A 9,968-nucleotide genomic window follows, 5' to 3' on the forward strand; every position below is an offset into this window, starting at 1 on the left:
CTAGTCCTTGTGGCTTCAAGATTAATTACATATGGACAACATACATGTCAGAAAAAATTGCTAATTTCCCATTAGTACCAACTCATGAAGTTATTCAGTTGTCCTATGAGCAACTCTAACTCCTACTATTTGTCTTTCGAAACAAATATACACTACAGTCCTGTGACATTTTGTCTATTTTAAGGAACTGATGCCACCAAATTCACTTCTTTATAAACAGAATCAAAGCACATAATTACAATTTCAGAGATTTCCATCACATTAGCTATTCTGAACACTTACACTATCATTCTAGAAACACCAGTTGCAACAGAAAAATAGTAACCCATTAAATTTGTAAGTCCCAAAATACCTGAAGCATCTGTCTTTTAAGATGAACTTGGAGAAGAAATTACACAGAAGATAGACTTGGTGACAATCTGTCATCAACAGTAACCCAAACACATTAAGTGTTTTTATATATGCTTTTTAAGTGTCAGTAAAGATGACACATCCTGGGCATAGTAGAGCAGCTGCCACCAATGTAAACTGCCTTGTTTTATCTTTCTCTCTTTCATGGTTTACTTTTCACTGGCCAGAAGATGTTATAGCCACAGATGTAGCAACCATTTAAAGATTGTCCCTGAATACTTTATAAACATTGATTTCACGAAGAATGCTTTGCAATTTTCTGCATGTCTTTGTATTTTTAAACCTGAGTCACCTCATCCATTTGTCCACCTATGATAGTCATCTGAGCCAAAATTTGTTTGTTAATTTCAAAATTGATATTTCAAATGTAAATTAAAAGGAAAGAACAATATAAAGTTTACTTTTACAAATTTGTGTACCATCTTTGCACAGAGGCCATGCTAATCTCTGTATCATTCCAATTTTAGTACATGTAATGCCAAAGTTAGCACTCTAAAGTTTACTTTTAAACCCACTAATCTGGGATCCCTGGGTGGCGCAGTGGTTTGGCGCCTGCCTTTGGCCCAGGGCGCGATCCTGGAGACCCGGGATCGAATCCCATGTCGGGCTCCCGGTGCATGGAGCCTGCTTCTCCCTCTGCCTGTGTCTCTGCCTCTCTCTCTCTCACTGTGTGCCTATCATAAATAAATAAAAATTAAAAAAAAAAAAAAGAAAAAAGAAACCTGTAAACCCACTAATCTTAAGTTTCAGGCAATGAAAGTTTGGGGCAAACAGCACTATTATCAGTTGTAAGAAATCTAAAAAATTTAATGTGGCAAAAATTGGACAATCTGACACATGGACATGTTCTTTTCTTTAGCAACACCTGTTTTAGCTACAATAATTTCTTACTCTCTCACATTTCCAGGACCCTCCCAGAGCCAGTGTAATGGAAAATTATGAAGAATATAGGTTTTCTGAGTAAACAATACTCTCCTTTCTTCTTTTCCAAATCTCCCGTCTTCTTGGCCCTTGTTTTTATAGAGTAGTAGTTGAATACTTCTTTGTCTTTCCTTTACAAAAATGCAAAAAAAAAAAAAAAAAAAGAACAATTTACTCAGTAATATATTTCTTCTTTTGTTCTAAAGTTTTGCTTGGCAAAATCTAACTAAGTTATATTTGGCTTATCTTTTCTTTTCAGGATAGCAGTTTTCCTATGAAAACAGTTATTTGGGGCACCTGAGTGACTCAGTTATTGAGTGTCTGCCTTTGGCTTGGGTCATGGTCCAGAGGTCCTGGGATCAGGTCCCGCACCAGGCATCCTACAAGGAGCCTGCCTCTCCCTCTGCCTGTGTCTCTGTCTCTCTCTGTGTCTCTCTCATCAATAAGTAAATAAAATCTTAAAAAAAAAAAAGAAAGAAAGAAAGAAGAAGAAGAAGAAAGAAAGAAAGAAAGAAAGAAAGAAAGAAAGAAAGAAAGAAAAAGAAAGAAAGAAAGAGAAAAGAAAGAAAGAAAGAAAGAAAGAAAAAAAAAAGAAAGAAAGAAAGAAAGAAAGAAAGAAAGAAAGAAAGAAAGAAAGAAAGAAAGAAGAAAGAAAACAGTTCTTTCATGGCTCTAAGAATTGACTTTCAATTTGTTCACTATTTTTCTTCTTGTGAGGAAAGGAGTGATGATTTTTAAACTCTTAACATGTTAGATGGGAAATAAAAAGACTTTGACATATTTTTGATGTTAAAAACCCCTAAAGATCTCTATTTGATAGTAGCTTATGCATTTACTTCAACTGCCTAAGAAATGAGAAGAAAGTACCATATATTAAACTATACTGTCTGACAAATTATATACATCATTTTTACAAAGGCCATTGCAAGTTTTAAAGAAAAGTATGTCACATGAAAAGAACACATACTCAGTGCATATGGATTTGATCAACACTTTTAATCTCTTCATTCTCTAATTCTCTTCTGTTTGGTGCCATCCCCTTATTGAGTTGAGGTGTGCATATGCTATGTCTCTTCTAGTTTTCAGAGATTCATGAATATTAAAAAAAAAATCCACCTTTTTTTGGTTTTTTGGTTTACAACTTAAGAAATTGGAAATATGGATTTATCTTGACTGATTTTTTTTTAAATATTTTTTTTAATTTTTTTTATTTATGATAGTCACAGAGAGAGAGAGGCAGAGACACAGGCAGAGGGAGAAGCAGGCTCCATGCACCGGGAGCCCGATGTGGGATTCGATCCCGGGTCTCCAGGATCCGCCCTGAGCCAAAGGCAGGCGCCAAACCGCTGCGCCACCCAGGGATCCCTATCTTGACTGATTTTATAAGAATAATATGAACAGCCATCTGACAATATCATAGAATAGAAACTATGTGTTAAATATATTTTTAAAATGAAAAATAGACATACCCACTGATGTGGTAATTCTACCTTTAAGAATTTATCCTACTGGGCAGCCCCGGTGGCGCAGCGGTTTAGCACCGCCTGCAGCCTAGGGCGTGATCCTGGAGACCCTGGATCGAATCCCACATCAGGCTCTTTGAATGGTTCCTGCTTCTCCCTCTGCCTGTGTCTCTGCCTCTCTCTCTCTCTCTCTCTCTCTCTCTCTCTCTGTCTCTATGAATTAAAAAAAAAAAATAATTTATCCTACTGAGGCACCTGGGTAGCTCAGTGGTTGAGCATCTGCCTTTGGCTCAGGTCATGATCCTGGGATCCTGGGATCACGGCCCACATAAAATTCCCTGCAGGCAGCCTGCTTCTCCTTCTGCCTCTATCTCTGTTTCTGTCTCTCATGAATAAATAAATAAAATCTTAAAAAAAAGCATTCATCCTACTAATACATTAGCACATGCATAAAAGATTTATGCATAAGGATATCTACGTGGATTGGAAACAGTCCCAATATTAACATAAAAGTATCAGAAACAGTCTAGTGTTTATTCAGAGCAGCCTTGCAAGTAGTCCATAGCAAACATTACTATTATAATAAGGAAACTGAAGTACTTGGAAATAAGGTAAATGATATATAATTAGTAGTACTGTAGTCATCTACTCTTAATCCAGTATACTGGGTTGTTTTCTCTCAAATTAAGCATTCATTTAGTTTTATTATTGGTTTAAGTAAGATTAAACTATTACGGTTTAAGTGAGATTATTTTCTTTTCTCTTTACCTGAAATTTTTTTTTAATTTATTTATTTATGATGGTCACAGAGAGAGAGAGAGAGGGAGGGAGGCAGAGACATAGGCAGAGAGAGAAGCAGGCTCCATGCACCGGGAGCCCGATGTGGGATTCGATCCCGGGTCTCCAGGATCACGCCCTGGGCCAAAGGCAGGCGCCAAACCGCTGCGCCACCCAGGGATCCCTCTTTACCTGAATTTATAAGCCTTTTATTATTCTTTCTCCTTCAGCATCCTTAGGTTATGGTTAATGTATCTAAGAATTAAAAAAAAAATGGATTTCTCATCCTCTTCAGGCTGTCTTGTGTATGTCCTAACATTGTAAGAATATATAATTTCTGATTAATTATATGCATTAAATTTGTTTCCTTAATAACATTTATGCTTGCAAAGTTTAGATTAACATTACTTCACACTTTGGAAAAGTAGCATTTTATTTGACATTTTCAAAGAGCAGACATAGTCCTTTGCCTACTAATCTTTAAAAAAACTGATGGGGGATCCCTGGGTGGCTCAGCGGTTTAGCACCTGCCTTGGGCCCAGGGTGTGATCCTGGAGACCCGGGATTGAGTCCCATATCGGGCTCCCTGCATGGAGCCTGCTTCTCCCTCTGCCTGTGACTCTGCCTCTGTCTCTTTCTCTCACTCTGTGTCTCTCATGAATAAATAAATACAATATTTTTTAAAAAAATGATGAAGTGAGGCTTGATGATGTCATTTTGACCAGTGTAATCATTTCAGCAATGACCCTTTCCACTCTAATGTACTCTCACCTTTAATTTGGACAAAAGTGGCATATTCTTTGTATTTTTCTAATACAATTTTTCATAATTTTTTCACAATTATTTTTTGCATTATGTCCTTCACCCAGCACTGCCTCTAACATTTTTTAAAGAAAGGAGAAATAATTTCTACCATAAAAACATAACATATTAATATCTTTGAACAAGGTTATGTGGCATAGAATGTTTATGACAAGGTTTTATTTACAATACACAAAGTCAACAAGTCATTATGTTACCATTATAAAGTAAAATGGTAATTCTCATGGGGATTGGCTGGGGATAGTGAATATAGTTTATTTGTGATTTTTTTTTCCTATTCAAGTTGTTGTGATTATCATCCATAAAGCCACTTGATATAGCACTACTATCTTTCAAATTAACATTACAAATTAAATATTCCAAACTCAAAAGTTTAATATAGTTCCTTTCAATAAATTTTTTACAACACCAACTTTTGAATGTTACACTCAAATTATTAGGCTATAGCAGAGAAAAAGTTAAAGATCAAGAGATTTGGAAGTTCACAAACTGATTATTAACATAAGTAACATTATTAACATAATCAGTTTGTGAATTTCCAAATAGTAATATTAATAATATTAGGAATATCTCCAAAGAGACAACAAGTTCAATGAAAGATTTAAATGAGTAAATATTTTTTTCCATTAATACCACATTCAAGTTTTTGTTTCTTAGGCTAAAAACTGAAATAACAGAATGTAGTGGACTGTATTTTCCAAAAATAACTACAGCAATATTTCAGTTCACAAATCTCTTTTAGAATCTTACAACTTCTCATCAAGTGATAGAGTCTATTTCTCCTCTCTCTGAATATGGGTGGACATTTGAACTGTTTCAATGAATAGAAGGTGCTGAAAGTTTTAATGCTATGTGACAACTAAGACTACATCCAAAAGGGCCATATAGATATATTTTTCTCTCTCTTCCTCTCTCTCACTCTTGGGGCTAAACTCATACCCCATGATCTTAGGAATCCCAGGACATACTGAAAGGCCACAAATAATTTTTTTAACCAATGGTTCCAGAGAAGTTTCAGTTGATAACCAGCTTCAAACATTAGACATGTCAACCTTCAAATGATTTCAACTCCTAAACTTTGTACCTTCTCAGTCCTGAGCAGATGTCAGGTTGAGGCACAAAATAAATTTTGTTATTGTTTTAAACCATTCAGTTTTGGGGGTAATTGTTTATGCAAGTCATAGTAACTAAAACATAGAGCACCAGGCATTCTCATTGTTTTTCCTGCTCCTTCAGAATACAAATAAACCCCATAATCACAAGAAGGAAATCTGTCATATGTGCCCAATGTCTGGCACATAGAATGTATTATGTAAAAAATCAGGTGAATTAATGAATAGAATTTTGACTAAACTTTTAATACTGAAACTTTCAGAAATGTTGTGATGCCTCTCAAACTGTTTCCTGCCTCAAAATTCCTTAAATATATATATTAGAAAAGAAGTTTCTCTCTTTATTTGTTTACTGTTATATGTTGGAATTTTCTTATAAGCTGGTTAAATTGTTAAGAAACATCAATTAATAGTAGCCATAAAAGGCTCCAAATTAACCCTTTGTCATGTCTTCCTCAGCCTTGGAACACATTGTTCTTTCTCAGAAAGCAAATTCTTCTTAGCCATTTACTTTCTTCAAACCCTACCAAAGCTTTTCTCTTCTTTTATTAAAATTTTTTTTTGAATTTCAATTCAATTTAGTTAACATATACTGTATTAGTTTCAGGGATACAATTTAGTGATTCATCAGTTGCATATAACACTCAGTGCTCATTACATCAAGTGCCTTCCTTAATGCCCATCACCCAGTTACCCCTTCTCCCTGCCCACTTCCCCTCCAGCAACCCTCAGGTTGTTTCCTATAATTAAGAATTTCTTATGGTTTGCCTCCCTCTCTGTTTTTGTATTATTCTATTTTTCTTTCCCTTCCCTTATGTTCATTTGTTTTATTTCTTAAGTTCCAGATATGAGTGAAATTACATGGCATTTGTCTTTCTCTGACTTATTTTGTCTAGCATAATATTCTCTAGTTCTATCTACATCATTGCAAATGTCAAGATTTCATTCTTTGTAATGGCGGAGTAATATTCCATTGCATATATATCCCACATCTTCTCTATCCATTCATCAGTTGATGGACATCTAGGCTCTTTCCATACCTTGGCTATTGTGGATATTGCTACTGTAAAAATCGAGGTCAAAAAAAAAAAAAAAAAAAAAGAAGGGGATCCTTGGGTGGTTCAGTGGTTAGGTGCCTGCCTACTGCCTACAGCCCAGGGCGTGATCATGGAGTCCCGGGATCGAGTCCCACATCGGGCTCCCTGCGTTGGAGCCTGCTTCTCCCTTTGCCTGTGTCTTTGCCTCTCTCTCTGTCTCTCATGAATAAATAAATAAAATCTTTTTAAAAATCGAGGTATATATGCCCCTTCAAATCACTATGTTCATATCTTTTGGATAAATAACTAATAGTGAAATTTCTGGGTGGTAGAGTAGTTCTATTTTTAACTTTCTGAGGAATCTTTATATTATTTTCCAGAGAATCTGCACCAATTTGCATTCCCACAAATAGTTGACACTTAAATATTATCATCATTTTTCCCCTTCATTTCTTATTGTGATTTGCATAGGAGTGATTTAGACATTTTGTATGTGATATTCAATAATTTTCAAATTTAGAAGACATTAGGAATATATAAAAGAATGATGTGATGTGTCTCTGTTTTTGCTGTTTTAATCATGTATCAGATTCCTCTGGTAAGGAGGCAAATCAAATAGGATTAGAATTTTCTACAGATTTTATGTAGCATCCCTATATCTGCCCTCTGCCCCAATGGTCACATCCTCTATTATATGTGGGAAAAATGATTTCTATCATGTTTATTGCTGAGTCAGTCAGTACAGCTGTTTGTCTTCCCACTTTAACCTGCTTATGTAAGTGTTGTCCTTTGCTAGCTTTCACCACTGTTCTTTCATTCCTCTAGTTTTACCCTAACAGCAGGTAGTTTTGTATAGCCTATAGCAGACCTTTCTAAAGGTTAGGGGGAGTAGCAGAATGCAATTACCACATAGTGCTGGAAATAACTGTAAATCCAATAGCAGACATCACTCTTTCTGAAAATCAGCATTTCCCAGAGACGGTGATTTTTCACTGCTTGTTTTTTCTCTTCAGACTTGGGTCTCTTGTCAGGAACCTCTTGTCAGGAACCTCTCCTTCCCCTTGGCTAAGACCAGCTCATACTCTAGTTATCTTGCAGAGCATTTCCATTTTCCTTTTCCCAACTATGTGCCTAAGCACTGTATCTTCATATGAAAACTCACAAATCATTAATATGGATCTCTACTTAGTGAGACTAATTTCCTGGGTGGCTGGATACCTGAGAAATACCCAAAAAACTTATAATGGTTTAAACAAAATGTGGTCTTTTAGAGGAAATAAAAGTACAAGATTCTTTTCCTCTAGATAAATTGCAGTGATATTATTCATGAACTATAGAAATATATACTCTGCTTCTTTTGTCATTCTTCTCATCCACTGCCAAGTATGTTAAGTGCAATATATATCTAAAGAATAATAAATAACTTAAAGAGAAGTGTAAATCTAGAAATTCCATAGGAATTTACTTTGTGATTCCAAGACTGATATTTTTGAAAAGTTTCGCTGCATAGAAACTAAGAACATATTTTCAATCCTTAATATTGTTTACCAGCTAAAATTTGAGAAAGAAACTTGGTATTACAGGAATTTCCCTCAAATTATATATGAGTTTGAAGATGACCTGATTCTATAGTTTTTTTTTAAAGTTTTTAATGTATTCACTTCTATAAAAGTATAAAAACATAGAATCTGTGTCTTGAGTTTTAGAAAGATCTTAAACCTTTCATTAACATTTGCATATAGGAAATGAGGGAAGCACTTATCAACTAGCCTGCAGCTAGGTAACTCTCCTTTTCCTTAATACACCAACTTAGAGCTTTTCTTTATACATGGATCTAACTGCTGAAATTGCCTTGTGGTCATTGGAGAGAGAAATTTTGTGACAAAGTGGACAGGGGAAGGACCTTGTTACCCTTAGGTCATCAAAATGATTACTACATTGTGCAACCCCAAACATGCTATTCATATTACAGCTGTAAGCAGTGAATATGGATTAGAAAACTTTAAAAGGCTTTCATAAGAGATTTTAATAACCTATATCTGAAAAGGATAATATTACTTGTAAAGCAAAATATTAACAGTCTATCAATTTTATCTATAACTTCCTTTCTCTAGTTAAATCTCTATAAGGGAGACTAACTTCTTTATTAATACCCATAAGATGAGCCATACTACTAAATACACATTTATCAGTGTCAGTAGATATTGAATAGGAAGAAGAAACAACATGACTTGTTAAATTTGAATTATAATTTAATATATTAACATTAAAATCCATAGTCTAAATATAAAAAGATTTTACACTGTGAGAAAGCATTTTATTTCACTATACAAGGGGAATTAAGAGTGAATATCTCAACTCCCTATGTTCATGTTTCTATATTTGCACCCACCCTCCCTTTTTTGCTCCCTTTACTGCTACTTCCTCCTACAGTACTATTTTCTGACTCATGTGCCATCCCTATTTTTAATGTATTTTTAACTACTCCCTTTCTATTGACTATCTTTTGATCATGAAATCTATTTTCATGTGCCTCATCTCATTACATCTTTCTAAGCAAAATGAAATAAAACAATATCTTTCCATCTCCATATTTTAGTTACCACCATTTAGGTCCATATTCTTACATGGCTAAATACTCTTTTGAAGTATTTTAGACTTACTGACTTTCTTATTTCCATGTTCATTCTTCAACTCTGAATACTCTTCTTCTCTCTCAAATCTACTCAATTCACCATCATGAAGACCATCAATCCTTTATATCACCTAATCTTGGTGTTCTAGCCCTAACTGAAATCTATTTGGCACTGTGGGTCAGTTCTTCATTATCATAACTTACCCTTCACTCATCTTCCCAAATACCACACTCTTCCTTTTCTTTTTCTGAACAGAATATTCCTCCTTTGTTATTCCTCCCTTTCTCTGTCTCTCTCTCTCTCCCCTGAGAACTTAGCCCATGTCCATTATCTCAGCAACCATTTATATGGTCATGACTCCCACATTTCTGCCTCTAGCTTGGGAGACCTTGAAATAATAGCATCCAGCTTCCTTTCCATCTGAAAACCCCCTGTATGGGAACTGGCATAAATTGCTTTTAAGAAATATGTTGAAAGAAAAAGTGATTCATTTGTTAAAAAGGAAGCATTAGAGATTTGGGGAATAAACATTAGTAGTGACATTTCTAACAAATAAGAACTAATACAGCTTTTTTATAGAAAATTAATTTGGGGAAGCAGGAATTTTTCTGTTTATACTTTTATTGACCTTTCTGATGAAAATTTCTACAAGCTTTCTACTGTGCTATAAAAGCACAGCAGTGCTTTACAGAATAACTTCACTAAGGAGCTGCTAATAAATAGAGTGGGTCAAACAATATGTGAAAGCAATTGGGTGCTTTTTATTTTCAAAGACTATTTATTTGAGAG

General features: G+C 34.9%; 1 non-coding gene across 1 annotated transcript; it reads right to left on the reverse strand.

Moving 5' to 3' along the window:
• Nucleotides 1-798: 798 nt before the first annotated feature.
• LOC129502692 (U6 spliceosomal RNA) lies at nucleotides 799-902 on the reverse strand. The gene has a single exon (XR_008663015.1). It is a non-coding gene; the product is annotated as a U6 spliceosomal RNA (small nuclear RNA).
• Between the last annotated feature and the right edge of the window lie 9,066 nt (nucleotides 903-9,968).

This window comes from Nyctereutes procyonoides, unplaced genomic scaffold (genome assembly GCF_905146905.1).
Source record: "Nyctereutes procyonoides isolate TBG_1078 unplaced genomic scaffold, NYPRO_anot_genome, whole genome shotgun sequence".
Classification (NCBI taxonomy): domain Eukaryota; kingdom Metazoa; phylum Chordata; class Mammalia; order Carnivora; family Canidae; genus Nyctereutes; species Nyctereutes procyonoides.